The sequence below is a fragment of the Pelophylax lessonae genome, assembly GCF_965119305.1.
Source record: "Pelophylax lessonae genome assembly, chromosome: 7".
Taxonomy (NCBI): domain Eukaryota; kingdom Metazoa; phylum Chordata; class Amphibia; order Anura; family Ranidae; genus Pelophylax; species Pelophylax lessonae.
In genome coordinates this window covers 230,846,957-230,864,298 of record NC_138774.1, presented here as the reverse complement: position 1 = coordinate 230,864,298, position 17,342 = coordinate 230,846,957, and the positions used below count along the sequence as shown (strand labels likewise).

The 17,342-nt window shown below is 44.0% G+C and overlaps 1 protein-coding gene across 2 annotated transcripts in view; it reads right to left on the bottom strand.

The window, feature by feature from the left end:
• The window catches only part of DUSP9 (dual specificity phosphatase 9), a 114,517-nt gene that overhangs the window by 54,093 nt on the left and 43,082 nt on the right, over positions 1 to 17,342 (bottom strand). The window contains exon 2 of one of the 2 annotated variants that reach the window (XM_082263515.1): positions 2,055 to 2,654. The gene's annotated coding sequence lies outside the window, so the exon portion shown is untranslated. Of the gene's footprint in view, positions 1 to 2,054; positions 2,711 to 17,342 lie in introns of those variants that run through there. The other variant, XM_082263516.1, reaches the window with a different exon arrangement.

Genomic DNA, 17,342 nt, shown 5'->3' with positions numbered 1-17,342 from the left:
ACTGTACACCTTTGGGCCAACTGCAAGGCGCGAACCAAAACCATGCAACATTATACATACTGCCCTCAAATGACACACAAATTACAACAAATGTTTAAACACAAAAAACTCTTGAAATTGATTGGCGTATTTGTAAATCCTAATATAACACAAATGTAAATGATGCACCTTGAGCAAGAATTCTTATGCGGTAGGGTTTTCAATCGAATAGTTATTAACTAGAAATCCTACCAGTCACAGCACTTCTTGTAATATGGTAACAACACTCACCTACTGCTTTGAAATTTAGCAGTGGCGTTGTCACCCTGCTATATTCGCTCACAGAGATTGACTACAGCATACTAGTGCTCTCCCCATTGTTGGCACATGCCATACAGCCCATCAGTGTCACTCTCCACCCTCAGCAGTGGAAAGGGCAGCAAAGGCTTCTTGAAATTCATGTCCTTGACCCAGTGCACCATTACTGCTTCTTAACTGATCTGGCTGCACACAACAGGGAAAGCCCACTGGCCATCACCAAGCCAAAGTATAACTAAAAGAAAATGGTATTTACCAAATGATTTTGAAACCTTTCTATAGGTGGTATGCGCAATTTAGAACTGTAGTTCTTTATGGGTGTGATGCCTCACATTTACTTTAACACATCCTTAAGATGCTTTGTGAAGGAAAGATTAAAAATTCTGTAATAATGGTCAGCATGGCCTCCCCAATGGCTAGGTCCAACTTGTAGTTGCTTCCTCCACTACGCTTGTTGCTGTGCCTTTAATACACATTTCTCTTACCAATGCCTCACTCTAAAAGTTTGAGTGTGATTATGATCACTAATAGCTAACTAGTTTATTCCCAAGCCACCACTACTGTCCATGAAAATTGGTTTCACACATCCTTCAGATGCTTTGTGGAAAAGTCCAAGAATGAGGGTCAGAATTGGGCCTCCCAATGCTTGGAGCCAACTCGCAGTTTCTCCCTCCACTACACAGCTGTGCCTCTAATGCACAGTTCTCTTCCCAAGACTGTGTAAATCTCAGTATGGCTATGATCACTAATAACTACCTAGCTTATTCCTAAGCCACCATTTCTTCCCATGAAAATAGTTTTTACGCAAATTTTTGTCCTTTTCTACTTCTGCATTTCAAATAATGCATGAACATACTGTATGTTCTTACCTTTCCCAGGAGACTGCTCGTCTTCCCAATGCTTTATAAGTCTGAGTATGGTCATGATCACTAATAACTAACTAACTTATTCCTAAGTCACTGGTACTTCTCGTAAAAATTGTTTTTACGCAATTTTTTGTCTTTTTCTGTATCTCTTTTAAATGCATAAGAATATGTTCTTACCTTTCCCAGGAGACTGCTTTTCTTCCCAATGCTATATAAGTCTGAGTATTGATATGATCACTTATAACTAACTAGCTTATTACTAAGCCACCACTTCTTCCCATGAAAATAGTTTTTACGCAAATTTTTGTCCTTTTCTTCTTCTGCATCTCAAATAATGCATAAACATACTGTATGTTCCTACCTTTCCCAGGAGACTGCTCGTCTTCCCAATGCTTTATAAGTCTGAGTATGGTCATGATCACTAATAACTAACTAGCTTATCCCTAAGCCACTGCTACTTCTTGTGAAAATTGTTTTTACGCAATTTTTTGTATTTTTCTGTATCTCTTTTAAATGCATAAGAATATGTTCTTACCTTTCCCAGGAGACTGCTCGTCTCCCCAATGCTTTATAAGTCTGAGTATGGTCATGATCACTAATAACTAACTAGCTTATTCCTAAGCCACTGCTACTTCCCATGAAAATTGTTTTTACGCAATTTTTTGTCTTTTTCTGTATCTCTTTTAAATGCATAAGAATATGTTCTTACCTTTCCCAGGAGACTGCTTTTCTTCCCAATGCTATATAAGTCTGAGTATTGATATGATCGCTTATAACTAACTAGCTTATTCCTAAGCCACTGCTAGTTCCCATGAAAATTGTTTTTACGCAAATTTGTGTGTTTTTCTTTTTTATTTTGCATCTATTATGAATGCATAAACATGTTCTTACCTTTCTCCAGAGAATGCTCGTCTTGCTCTGGAGTTACTGCTTGTCAGCAGGCAATGACTCACAATTCTCAACTATTATATGGTCTGAACATTGAAGCAAACATAATGATCCTCCGTGAGCTAGATGAAATTTAATTACTATGTGCTTTTTCCAGGAAATACCTCAATGGCATCGTGTACGCTGATAATCCAGCTAGGTAATGTCAAAGTCTCTACTGAAGACCCATATAGGCAACAGGTCCCCCTCCTATAGGCACTGTCCTCTTGGTTCAGAAGCAGCAGCTCTGCTCTCTGTCCTATAGATCTGTCTCTGGTCTACATTACAATGCATTTCCTTGGAGTTGCAGACTCAGATTTTCTCTTTCGAAAAGTTAGGTGTCTTTAGTTGGCTATCCAAAACCACAGGACATTCCAAGCTGCAATCCAGGTAAAGAAGCTGCTTTCTTTGTCATGCGTCTTTGGCGTGAAGGCATCCAGGTATATTCCAGTATGGGAAGTGAGATGGCTCTCAAAAGTCTTTTCTCCCTTTGTTGCTCTTCAGTTTTGCTGTGGTTAAGTCCTGTGTTGCTGCACAGAGTCTGACTTGGAGGATCCTACAGAACTGAAAAGAAGGAAAAAGAGCAGACTGAGTTGGCGAGCTTGTGCTGCATGTAGGGAATAATTGACAAACCAGAGGGAGAGGCTTTAACTGTACTTTTTCCTGGAAATCCAACCCCCCCTTTCCAGTTTCCTCCCTCAAGACCCTCGTATGTCTCTATGGTGCTAGCAGGCTTCCTACTGACATGACCTCAGCAGTGGAAGAGGATGTGATACAAGGGTTCCATGAGCTGAGTGAGCTCCATATTCATCACACTTTCAGCAATGTTAAGGAAACATAGCAGCTTTATGGACATTATTTAACAGGAAAATACGAAGAAGAGATGTACAATTTTTCTGCATAAGAAAAGCAGATCCTGCGACCAAGGTTTTCTCCAACTTGTGCAAGGCACAATAAAAGTATGACAGACACTGTACTAGTGTGACACTTAAATATGTGAATCTTTCATCAAATATCTAAGCCTTTTAAAATTTGTGGTGTAGAGGTGGGCATTTGTGCACACTGTGCGGCTGCAAAGGGCTTTCCGGGTCCTGTGGGCTCGTTTATACCAGATGTGGGTCAGGCACGTGCTCTGTCCTACTGTTATGTTGACCTGGCCATCGCTTACTTTTAGGGCAGGTGAGAAGCAGTAGCTGACCTTCATGATTTCCTAAGTACTCTAACAGTTGCACACTGTTCAGCTGCACAACACTCTCTAGGGCATAGGTCTGCAACCCGCAGCTCCGGAGCCGCATGCGGCTCTTTTGAACCTTTGCCACGGCTCCGGGCGGATGATAGCGAGGGGAGGAGGCGCACTGTGCGCCCCGACACTCCCCACTGTGGAGCTGTCCTGGCTGTGACGTCGCGTGGGGGGCGGTGCGTGCGTTAGTCACGCACCGTCCCAACGTCACCTTCCCGCCCGCTGTCGGAGAGGAGGGCAGCGGCGCGCATGCAGGACGAAGAAGACGTCAGCAGCAGCACGCCAGGTACCAGTGTGAGGCAAGTGAAGTGATGCCTCAGGGGGGGGGCCCACACACTGCTTTGAAGGGGGCACGCACGCACGCTGGTCTCTGCATTGAAAGAGGGCATGTATGCTGGTCACTGCATTGAAAGGGGCATGTATGCTGGTCACTACATTGTAAGGGGGCATGTATGCTGGTCACTACATTGTAAGGGGCATGTACGCTGGTCACTACATTGTAAGGGGGCATGTACGCTGGTCACTACATTGAAAGGGGCATGTATGCTAGTCACTACATTGAAAGGGGCATGTATGCTGGTCACTGCATTGAAAGGGGCATGTACGCTGGTCTCTGCATTGGGGTATGATCATTGGGCATAGCAAATTTTGCTATGGGGCCCTGTGATTTCTAATTACGTCCCTGTTTTCCACCCCCCGGTAGGTTTTTGTAGGTTTTGCGGCTCCCAGTTTTTTTTTTCCTTCAGAAACGGGTCCAAGTGGCTCTTTATGTCTTCAAGGTTGCAGACCCCTTATCTAGGGCATGGGTGCTCAGCCTGTGGCTCTCCAACTCCTGCAGAACTACAAGTTCCATCTTACCTTTGCCTTTGGGAGTCATGCTTTTAACTGTCAGCCTGGCAATGCCTCATGGAACTTGTAGTTCCTCAACAGCTGGAGGGCCACAGGTTGAGCCCCCATTCTCTAGGGTCTGTGGGTGCATTTATACTAGATGTGACAGGTTCTGAAACTCCCTTCTGCTGTCATGTTGACCTGGCCAACGCCTACTTTTAAGAAAGGTGAGGAGCAGGAACCATTCTTCATAATGACCTAACTGAGCCCTAACAGCTGCACAAGGATCCTCTGGTTAATGTGGGCTCATACTAGATAAGGGTCAGGTAAGTGCTGAGACACGTTCATGTTGACCTGGGCAATGCTTACTTTTAGGTTCCATTCACATATAGGCATCTCAGATCGTGGGCAGAATTGCCACAATTCTGCCTGCGATCCCGAAGCATTGCAAGTCGCGGGACGCCCGTGTGATTCCCGTGACTTGCAATGGCATCCTAAACGCAGCACGATTTTGCCGAGATTGTTGCCTGACAAATCGCGGTAAAATCGTGCAAACAGAATCGCGGGACGCCTGTGGCCCAAAAGAAGTTCTTGTACTTTTTTGGGTGACAGGCATCCCGCAATTCTGTTTGCACGGTCGGGCGACAATCACGGCAAAATTGAGCCGCATTTGGGGTGCCATTGCAAGTCATGGGAATCGGACAGGCGTCCCGCGACTTGCAATGGTTCAGGACCGTGGGCAGAATCACGGCAATTCTGCCCGCGATCCGAGACGCCTATATGTGAACTGAGCCTTAGGACAAGTAAAAAGCAGGAGCCATTCTTCGTTATGTCTTAACTGTGCTCTAACAGCTGCATAAGGTCCTTCTGGGGCAGTGGGCTCATTTATACTAGATGTGGGTCAAGTAGACACTGAGATTCCTTCCTGTTGTCATGTTGACCTGGCCACTAATTACTTTAGGGCAAGCGAGAAGCAGCAGCCATTCTTCATGATGCCTTAACTGCGCTCTAACAGCTGCATAAGGACCTTCTGGGGCAGTGGGCTCACCTATACTAGATGTGGTCAGGCAGGTTCATCTAGGGAGCGAACCAGGGTTCCTACATACAATGTGGCAATAGAGAACCAACGTAGCGAACCTCTGATCTGGAAGTCAGATCACAGCAGCAAAAAAGGAATCTTGAAATCTGGAGAAGGCTGAAAGCAATAGAAGGGACTTTCCTGAGTCCCTTTTGCTATATTCCCTTTGAACCCTTTTTCTAATTTCTAATTTTAATTAAGCTCTTTGACTTACATAAATCTAAAATACTACAGACAATTAAATACGGTAAAGAGACATGTTCAAAGTGCAATAACTGATATCCGTACCATCAAAACATATAGCGGTTCAGAGGACCCTCCATTGCTAGTCCTAAGGGGCACAACTTGGACTGACTCGTAAGCAATTAATGTATTGTGGTAAACATTGTTTCAATATACTTTTATATGCAATGTTGGTTTACACATATCCTTTTTTGTAGATTTTCGATTGCGCCAGCTCCTGAGGAAGTGTGCAAACACGAAACGCGTAGAGCATATATGGCTGCAATCTTTATGAATTTGTATATTTATACATTTTTATTGTTGTACCGTGTCCTTGTCCATATTATTTTTTGCTTACCAAACAAATCATCCAATAATTTAATTTTACCCTATATATATATTTCATTTGTGCACGCATATTGTTTATTCTCATGCTATATGGTCATAGATGGTCACACGCCTCATACAAAGTCCGAAACCTTTTTCTTTTGCTTCTGATATAGCATCTTCTGTTGTTTAAAATAACGAAACGTATGATTTGATGCCGGCATTAACGGGTATTTTAGTTCCCCTGGATCCATTTAAAACGGGGGCTTTCAAAACGGATGTCTGGTCTTTGCAACTTGATTGTCGTCTTCGCAAACATTTTGTAACAGCTGCCAGATGTTTAGTAAGCAGCCTCTGGAAATGTACCATCTTACCTGGTCTATGTTACAAGACGGCCTGCATTTCATATACACCATAAGGACACAAGACAGCTCAACTTCAATTATCCTTACAACATTCAACCAAATAGTGTATATTAACCATTTCACGACAGGCCCTTAGCAGATCTACTGCTACAGGGCGACCGTTCTGTGCAGAATCCTGTATATACAGTACAGTATACATGATTATGTACTTCCTGGTAGGGGGCGCACCACTTCTACTGTGATTTGTCACAGCAGAAGTTGATCAGTGGGTGGCAGCCAATAGATGTCCGCCGGCACCCACCGATTATCGGAAACAGAGGTTGGATGGAGCTCTGCCTATGTAAACAAGGCAGAGCTCCATCCTGACAGGGGTGAAAGTGATGTGTTTTCTTTCCTTGCAAAGCAGGGAAAGAAAATCCATCACTTCTCTTAGTAAACAAACCTCACACAGTACACAAAAACACTGGCTAGGCACACATTGATCCCTTTGATCGCCCTACATGTTTAACCCCTTCCCAGCCAGTGTCATTAGTACAGTGACAGTGCATATTCTTAGCACTGATCACAGTAATAGTGTCACTGGCTCCCACAAAGTGTCAAAAGTGGGAGTTAGTGTCCGACTGTCCACCCCAATATCGCAGTCCGGCTATAAGCTGCTGATCACCGCCATTACTAGCATAAAGAAATAAATAAATAAATTCCAGTAAAATAAATAAGTTCCAGTATATATCATAGTTTTCAGAGGCTATAACTTTTGCGTAAACCAATCAATATACGCTTATTCTGATTTTTTTTTTAACTATAAATATGTAGTAAAATACATATTGGCCTAAATTTACGAAGACGTTTGGTTTTTAAAATGTTGTTATTGGATATGTTTTATAGCAGAAAGTAAAAAAATATTGTTTTTTTTTTTTTTTCAAAATTATCGTTTTTTTTGTTTTATAGCGCAAAAAATTAAAAATGCAGTGGTGATCAAATACCACTAAAAGAAAGCTCGGTATGGGAAAAAAAATGACATAAATTTTATTTGGGTACAGTGTTGCATGATCGCAGAATTGTTAGTTAAAATAACGCAGTGCAATATCACAAAAAATGGCCAGGTTATGAAGGGGGGGTAAATCCTCCGGAGGTCAAGTGGTTAAATAGTATATTAAATTATATTTATTATCATGCATTAAAGGTAAACATCAGGCAACCCACTAAATACTAGTGATGAGCCAGAGCCGCAAACTCTATTAAAGCCTATGGGACCCAAACATGAAAAATCAACAGTCCTAATTTTGAAGGCTTATATGCAAGTTATTGGCCATTAAAAGGGTATGGGGGCCTGGGTACTGCCCTGTGGGACATGTGTCAATGCAAACATTTTTTTAAAAAAAAGATGATTTTTACATTTTTTAATGATGCTAAATCACTTCAGCCCCGGAAGATTTGACCCCCTTCCTGACCAGGCCCTATTTTGCGATTCGGCACTGCGTTACTTTAACGGAAAATTGTGCGGTCGTGCGACGCTGTACCCAAACAAAAATTGATGTCCTTTTTTCCCCCACAAATAGAGCTTTCTTTTGGTGGTATTTGATCAACTGTGTGATTTTTATTTTTTGCGCTATAAACAAAAAAAGAGCAACAATTTTGAAAAAAAAAAAAAACAATATTTTTCACATTCTGCTACATAACATTCTCAAAAAAAAATGTAAAAATCAAAATTTTTTAACATTTTAAGCCAATTTGTTTTCTGCTACATATTTTTGGTAAACAAAATCGCAAGGGGTTAACATTATGGGTGATCAAGGGGTTAAATGTAAACCTAGGGGAGTGATTCTAACTGTGGGGGGGGTGTAGCTTCTGAAATTACCATAGAGACATGTGATCCATATAGAAGGATCACATGGGCTCTATTATCAATCCAGGGAGAAGAACGGTTGGTCGGCTGTGTTTACAACAGCTCCCCGTCCTTCTATCTCAGCAGGGAATGATTGCGGGTGTCAGGCGGCATTCGGAGCCGCCTGCCCGCTGTATCGGCTTCCCCGCTGAGAAGCGGGGGCAGGAGAGCGCTCGCCCCCTAGCCTCCCGAGAATAAGCGCCGTACATGTATGGTGATTTGCCTGGGAGCGGCTGCCTGCCGCAGATGTACTGCAGCGGGCGGTCGTAAAGTGGTTAAAGTAAACAATAAAAATGAAAAATCCCTTTAAAAATGTGCCTGGGGGGGGGTCAGCATGTAAAGTGGCACATCTGTACTGTGTATAGAACCTGCTGCAGCAAAACTGACTATAGAAAAAAGACATTTAAATTGATTCGTGTGCAAAAAAAAATGAAAAAAAAATGGCATGGGGTCCTTCCCACACCAAAATTGACAAAAAAAAACGACACTGGGGCCTCCTCAAAATCCATTCCAGAGCCTTATTCGAGCATGCAGCCTGGCAGGCCAGAAAGAAGGGGGGGGGGTGATGAGCGAGCACCCCCCCTATTGAACCATATAAGGCCACATGCCCTCAACATGGGGTGGGTCGGTGCTTGACCCCCCCACCCCAAAGCACCTTTTCCCCATGTTGATGGGGTCTAGGGCCTCTTCCTGACAACCCTGGGTGGTGGTTGTGGGGGTCTGCGGGCAGGGGGCTTATTAGAATCTGTAAGCCCCCTTTAACAAGAGGGCCCCCAGATCCCACCCCCCCCACCCCTATGTGAATGACTCATTCACCAAAAAAAGTGTCAAAAATAAAGACATGGTCACATTAGCCAGTGTTTGACAATTCCTTTATTAAAAATAAATAAAATAAAATAAAAAACAATGTCCCCCAGATGTAGATCTATCATCAATCAGGATGCCCGTCCCACCTGAAAAAAGGTTTGGATTTCCCCCTGGGAGACAGGGGAAGTCTCCACTCAGGAGAGAGTTGTGAGTCAGTGCAGTTGGGATCAGCTGGATGGTGTGTCACACAGGGTGTGTCAGCTGTGCCTGGGCACACCCTAATCCCCTAGTGCACATTAGCATTATCACTTTGTGTGGCAGCAGGGAAATCAATGTGCCAGAGCCATATATATGTACACGTGTATTTGAGCTTTGGGGTTTAAGCTGCCAGCTTTCCTTCAAGTCAAACCTTAACACTTTAGCGGCGCACAGCATTTTTTTTTTATTATAAGGGGAAACACTGTGGACTCTGGTATAAGGGGGTTTCTGCTCACCAAAGCCCCCACATACATCAAAGTTCCCAGCATTCCCCCCTTTAAATCAGGGTTCCCAGTGCCCCCCTTACATCAGAGTCTGCAGAGAACCCCTTATATCTTAGCTTAACCTTAGTGTACTCACTCACTTGGAGGCAGGAGATAGAAGGGAGGGAGAGGGAGACTTCAGTCACAGACAGTGGATGATGAGCTCACTCACCCGAGGATGAAGGCTCAGGCAACTGGCACCTTTCACCCACGATGTATCATGGGGGGGAGGATCCCGGGCAGCAGGGGAAATCTGCACTGCATGGGGTGATTAGGGTACCCGGCACACCCCCTGCATACGCCTATGGGTACTTGGTTACTTGGGGAGCCAAAGTCTTAACAGCGTGTCCGGGTTTCAGGCAGTCTGAAACCGAGACACATAATTAAAACCTGGATTGTCCAGGTGAAAACTCTATTTGGAGTGCACACCCTAATGCAAAAAGCTGCACACACCTGTGGTACAGAGTTTGAGGACCATCTCTGGAGGAGACTGATTGGGGCCTAAGCCTGAAGCCTAAACAGTAATGCTACAAAATAAAGGCAGGAAGCTGGCATGAGTATTTGATTTTGTGGAAGAGCAATGCTGAAAAAAGAAAAACCCGCATGGGAAACATGTTTATGTTTTGAGGAATGTATGTTTAATAAAAGTGGGAATGGAAGGCTTTAAAGAAGATGTTGGCGGGTGGCTACAGCTTTAATGCTCCTACAGCTTGAAGCGAATCCCACAGGTTCTTTATCTTGATTTTAATTAGACTAGAGTTTTTATTTGAATGTACAATAGCAGAGTAATATCTCAGATAGGAGATAACCTAAAAAAACCAAATGCTGTTTCGTTGAAAGCTGAAAAGCATTTATATAACATGTTCTGAGGGGAAGGACTGCTGTGTTTCCATAGAATAGCTACTAAAGCACTTTCCAGGAAATGTTCAGGTCCAAAATTACAGGTAAATGCGAAAGCCATTATATCTGATCTGGCTTTGTCATCTACCGCTTACATAGAGTGCATGTATGTCCTAAGGGAAGCACAATTGTTTAGATTTGCTCAGCCTACCAGCCTCCATCTAGACCAGTGGCCTCCAAACTGCGGCCTGGGGGCATGATGTGGCCCTTTGCTTGCTATTTTTATCCAACGGTGGGGCACAGTTCCTCCCAATGACCCCAACGATGGGGCACAGTTCCTCCTAATGACAACAACAATGGGGCACAGTTCCTCCCAATGACACCAACGGTGGGGCACAGTTCCTCCCAATGACCCCAACGATGGGGCACAGTTCCTCCCAATGACCCCAACGATGGGGTCCAGTTCCTCCCAATGACATCAACAATGGGGCACAGTTCCTCCCAATGACACCAATGATGGGGCACAGTTCCTCCCAATGACCCCAACGATAGGGTCCAGTTCCTCCCAATGACCCCAACGATGGGGCACAGTTCCTCCCAATGACCCCAGCGATAGTGTCCAGTTCCTCCCAATGACATCAACAATGGGGCACAGTTCCTCCCAATGACCCCAAGGATGGGGCACAGTTCCTCTCACTGACACCAACGATGGGGCATAACTCTTACCACTGACACCAAAGATGGGGCATTGTTTTTCTCCCAGTAAACTGCCCCTTTGTTTAGAAAGTTTGGAGACCCCTGATCTAGACCTAAAGGATCACTTCTTGGTGTACTGACATGTTTAATTATTTTACTTAATGGGAAACAAAGCAGGATAGGAACTTCTCAAAGTGGGCATGAGCAGGGGCAATTGAGCAAGAAACAATGGCATGGCGATATGTTTGTTGGGGACCCAGGCCAGCAGACTTTATGTGAAATATCAGTTTTGACCCTTCACGCTTATAGTGGTCATTTAGATCATAGCTGACGCACAAGGAATCTTCCCACCCTTAATGGCCACTTTGGATGTTAGTGAATCAAACCCTCAAGAGACCCTTATATCCGTGTCTAATTTAAAAAAAAAAAAGAAAAAATAACAAACATCATACTTACCTTCTCTGTGCAGTGATTTTGCACAGAGCAGCCCTGATTGTCTTCTTCTTGGGTCTCCTACTGGTGCTCCTGGCTCCTCCCCCCTTAACCAGTGCCCCCAACAGCAAGCTGCTTACTATGAAGGCACTGGTGCATGCTCGCTCCCAAGCCCTGCTCTATGTGTCCATAAGGCACATAGAACCACGGTTCGGCCCCACTCTCTTCTCATTGGCTCACTTGCTGTGATTTGACAGCAGTGGCTGTTGCAGCTGTCTCAGCCAATGAGTAGAGGGAGTCCAGGGACAACCCAGGCTCTCGTACATATTGCTGGATCGAGAGGGTATTCAGTTGAGTAATGGGGGGGCTGTGGGGGGGAGCAGCACTCAGAAAGTTTTTTACCTTTAACCTTTTACAACTACTTTTATGTGCATCTAAAGCCTTTTTTTGTTTACATTTTTGGATAAAGTGGTGATTGGTTAGAACAGGTTTTCATTGCTTCCTGCGTCACCCACTAGGGAGATTTATTCTGACTGTTTGTCCTGGTGATCACTGGATAACAGGAAAATCCAAAATTGTTAGTTGGCACCCAAAAACAAAAGGAAATCTTCCACTTGGGGCACTTTTTGCAATAGGGATTTACCTCACTTTGAAGAGATTTAGGGTGCATTAGGGTGTGCACCCCACATCTTGTGTCTCAAGATTAGGAAGTAAAGGGAGATCTTCCCAGTAGGAAAAAGATGGAAAAAAATCCGACAGGGGTTTTAACTATTGCCTACTTGGTCGAAAATTGTAAAAAAAAGTGGCTTTAGATACACTTTCATATTAAGGAAAAGACTGACTTTTCTAGAGCCAGTAAAATGCATAATGTTTAAAAAAAAAAGTTATAATTTACAACCTCGGGTCACAGGCAATGAGTCCTACTGTTAGGTACTTTCATCCTGAAATGGCCAATTAGCTTGTGAGATATTGATAAAATCTATAATATTAAAGTGACTCCTAATGGACAGGCGACCCTGAAGTAGTCACTTAGATCATAGCTGATGCACAAGGAATCTTCCCACCCTTAATGGCCACTTTGGATGTTAGTGAATCAAACCCCTCAAGAGACACTTATATCCGTGTCATGCAACAATGACACAGTCCATTAGTAAGCTCACACCATTTTCCGACTAGAAGGTCACAAGGGAACAAAAACAACATTTTTGATTCAATGTACCGAAGTGATGCACAAGGTTTAATAGCCATTACAAAGCTCCAATAATCTGGTTTTCCCATGGTCGTTGTTTCTGATAGGGAGTTAGTGTCCATTCACACTACCGCGACTTGTCAGGCGAGTGGTCAGTCTGACAAGTCGCAGTCCATTGTGTGCTACGGGAACCGTTCTAATAGGAGCGACACAAGTCGCTCCGACTTAGAAAAGGTTCCTGTACTACTTCGGGGCGACATCGGAGCGACTTGCATAGACATTCATTATATGAAGTCCGTGCAAGTTGCGCCGAAATTGCGGTGCACGCGACTTCACAGGTCGCCCCCGAAGTCGTGCCGTGTTAGTGTGAACCGGCACTTAGTCATATTTTACAAATAGTGAAGTAATAAGCCAAATTCCAGAAAAACACATAACAGATAACCAGGTTTCCCAATGCAAAGAAAGTAAACATACAGTATAAAGCAGCCTTTCTCAACCCTTTTACCCCAGGGAACCCTTGAAATAATTTTCAGGTCTTGGGGAACCCTTGCGAAAACCAGTTGATTGGTGGCCAATGGGAAAAATGGCACTTACGATGGCGCTGAGTGGGAAGAATGATTAGTCATATTAAAAAGTCCATCTAGTTCAAACAGTAGAAAAAATAAGGAATATATAATATAAATAGAATAAGTAAAGAGAATGTGACGTTTATCCCTGAACTATGTAAAGGGCCACCAAATAAGAGGTCACTTAGGCATAGCTCAAGTAAGCCCTGACAACACCTAGAGCAGGGGTCTTCAAATTATGGCCCTCCAGTTGTTCAGGACTACAATTCCCATCATGCCTAGTCATGTCTGTGAATGTCAGAGTTTTACAATGCCTCATGGGATGTGTAATTCCACAACAGCTGGAGGGCCGTAGTTTGAAAATCCCTGCTCTAGAGGAACCCTAGGATTCCACAGAATCCTGGTTGAGAATGGCTGCTATAAAGGAAAGGTTAGGGATTATCCCCTCTATAGCCAGTTGATATGTACATGTATAGTAATCTTTCTAAACCATTTTTCCAACAAAAAATCATTGATATACTTTTCAGGATTCGGGGAACCCCTGTTAAAAAATTATTATACCCAGGGCTTTTTTTTCAGCGGAACGTGGACAACTGCAGTTCTGGGTTTCCACTGTCGTTTTGGGGGAACTATTGTTGCTAGGGAGGTCTATTGTCGGCGTGGATCTATTGTTGCTATGTGGGATCTACAGTTGAGGGAAGGGTCTATTGGTTCTTGCGACAATAGGTAGTTAGGGCAAAGACAAGGAATGAGTAGGTGCAAAGACAAGGAGTGAATTGGAAGGAGGGAGTACCTGCACTTATTCTCTGAGAAAATAAAGCCCTGATTATGCCTACAACCCCCTAACGTAGACTGATTAGTAAGTTGTAGAAAGTTTTAGAGTCTCCTGAAGTATTTAAGATTGAGAGCAGTTATTTTTTTTAACACACACCTGCTGTTCTCAATAAAATACATTTTAGTAATAAAATTGAATTGAAAAAAATGAACATAAGAGAATACAGTGAAAATTGTGATAACCCTTTACACTAGTGGTGTGTGTACAAATAACCCCTTACATTGGTGGTCAGTTGAAAATTGCCCCCTTGCCAGGGGATAAACTACATGGGTTGCAAGGGTTGCAATTGCAACTGGGCCCCATGCTCCAGGGGGCCCTTGCGGCTCCCCTGTACACCTGGATAGGAGGGGCGGCAAGGGAAGCATGTAGAGAAATCACTGTCCTCCTTTTTCCTCCTGTAGCTGCAGGAGGAAAATGGAGGAGATTGGTTCTTCTGTATGCGGCTCCTGCCACTCCTCCTATCCAGTTCACTTTTGTTCTGCTGTCTCTGGGCTCCTGTGTGCTCCCCTGGTCCCCCCCCCCCCCACTGTGCTCCCTCCCCTCCCCTGCTGGCTGCTTCAGGGGACGTGTCACAATAGAAAACCAGGAAGGGGTCGGTAAATATGTAATTTACCAGCTCCTTCCTTTTCTGAATGGACAGAGTCCTAGTCAGTGACATTGTAAAAAAATAAAATAAAATGATAAAAAATAATACAATTAAAATACAAAAAATAAAAACTACTGACACCAGTGGGTGAACTTCCAGGATCGCAAAGGTCACACTTGCAACCGGGCCCTGGCATTCCACCACTGTGGGGAGGCCCCAAGATGGCAGGAAGGGGGCCCACTGCAGAACTTGTGAAAGGGTCCCACTGCGGGACCATAATAAAGGGCCCCGCAACGAGAGTAAAGGGCCCCAGGATCAGTGGGAAGAGCCCCAGGCTTGAAGGTAAGGGCCCCGGCCAGGGGTTCGGGGTGCCCTTCATGGTTTCTTGCACCGGGGCCCTGAAGGTTCTAGTTACGCCTCTGCCCCTTGCATAAGTGGTCATTGTAAGTGGGAGATCAATTCACCAATCCTCAAAGAAACCCCAGCAACCTCGGGAGGAACCTTAGGCTTCCAGGGAACCTTGGCTGATAAAAGGCCAATGTATAGCATCCTTTAAAATACTGTTCAACCTTGAATTTGGAGAGTAATTAGGTCATGTCTGTTACGTGCAATTAACAAAAGCATAACGCATGAGGTATTTTCATTCCCCTATGTTACCTGCTTAATGCTCACATTTTTTTTGTTTTCAATTCATTAAAAGCAATACTGAAGCCATTCAGTCATTTACTGCACATATGTTTAATTGTATTATTTTTGTGTATTTTAACAATAAAAGCCATCTTGCAAATCGAAATCTGTACTTTGCCCATTCTCCTAACTCCGCCACATAAAATAACCCTTTTGCTTCCCAAACACAATAAATCTGAAAGTATTTTGCAAAGATAAGGATGAATGCTCATTCAATCGGCAGGTGGTATGTTGAAACGTCACTTTTATGCACATCTCTATGTACTTATTAGGCAGTTTCTTCCTGTCCCCTTTGTCAGCTGCTGGGTAATGAAGGTCTGTTGGGCAGCCTCCCAGTTTCTCCCAGAGCTTACTGGCAGCCACCCTATACTTTTCCCATCTTCCTTGTCAACTGCAAGATAACAAGTCTGGCCATAAGCCCCCAGCTCTGGGATTGGCCCATGGCGCAGAAGGCTCCTTATTTAAAGTGCATCATCCTGTGCCTCTGTGCTTGTGATAGCGTTTGCCTGCTGATCAATTGTTCCTTTATTTTTTTCCTGGTATTGATGATCTTTGCTACATTTAATGGATACCTCTCCTGTCTGCTGCCTATCTTAACCTTTGCTATATTTATAGGATACCTTTCCTGTCTGCTGCCTGTCCTGATCTTTGACACATTTAATGGATACCTCTCCTGTCTGCTGCCTGTCCTGATCTTTGACACATTTAATGGATACCTCTCCTGTCTGCTGCCTGTCCTGATCTTTGACACATTTAATGGATACCTCTCCTGTCTGCTGCCTGTCCTGAGCTTTGACACATTTAATGGATACCTCTCCTGTCTGCTGCCTGTCCTGATCTTTGCCACATTTAATGGATACCTCTCCTGTCTGCTGCCTGTCCTGACCTTTGCTACATTACTGAAAACTTCTCCTTTCACTGCCTAACCAGACCTTTGCTACATTTATTGGATACCTCTCCTGTCTGCTGCCTGTCCTGACCTTTGCTACATTACTGAATACTTCTCCTATCACTGCCTAACCAGAACTTTGCTACATTTATTGGATACCTCTTCTGTCTGCTGCCTATCTTAACCTTTGCTATATTTAAAGGATGCCTTTCCTGTCTGCTGCCTGTCCTGATCTTTGCCACATTTAATGGATACCTCTCCTGTCTGCTGCCTGTCCTGACCTTTGCTACATTACTGAAAACTTCTCCTTTCACTGCCTAACCAGACCTTTGCTACATTTATTGGATACCTCTTCTGGCTGTTGCCTGTCCTGACCTTTGCTACATTACTGAATACTTCTCCTATCACTGCCTAACCAGAACTTTGCTACATTTATTGGATACCTCTTCTGTCTGCTGCCTATCTTAACCTTTGCTATATTTAAAGGATACCTTTCCTGTCTGCTGCCTGTCCTGATCTTTGCCACATTTAATGGATACCTCTCCTGTCTGCTGCCTGTCCTGACCTTTGCTACATTACTGAAAACTTCTCCTTTCACTGCCTAACCAGACCTTTGCTACATTTATTGGATACCTCTTCTGGCTGCTGCCTGTCTTGACCTTTGCTATGATACTGAACACCTCCTTTCTCCTGCCTGTCTTGACCTTTGCTCCATTTAAAGGATATCTCTCCTGTCTGCTGCCTGTTCTGATCTTTGCTACATTTAACATTTTCTGTCGACAGCCCATCCTGACCTTTGACATGGTATTAAATTGTTATCAAATGTTATGCCAACTGCCACCTGCCAGTCCTGACTTTTCCACTGAAGTTTTAATGTTGTTTCTCTCCCCTGCCATCAGTACTTCTACTCTTTTCTACCTTGGGTCCGCTAGTGCCAGTCCTGAGGACAACCTAGCCCAAATAGTACTGCGCGCCTTAGGGCTACGGCGGCTGCTAAAGGTAAAGTTATACTCAACCGCTATTTGTTCCCACTAAAGTTTCTGCATCCTAACCTTACAACCCCACTGCTATCCACGTATTCAGGTTGGGTACAGCATTCTGTAATGGTTTAGTGGTTGCTGTGAGGAACCACAGCGACCAACCTGTGACACAGTATCGACACAATTAGTAGCAGAGGCATATGAAGCTCTATAGGGAAGCAAAGTTTCAACACTGCATACACTAGAGAGGTGAGTATTCCTAGAGAGCAGTAGACAAGC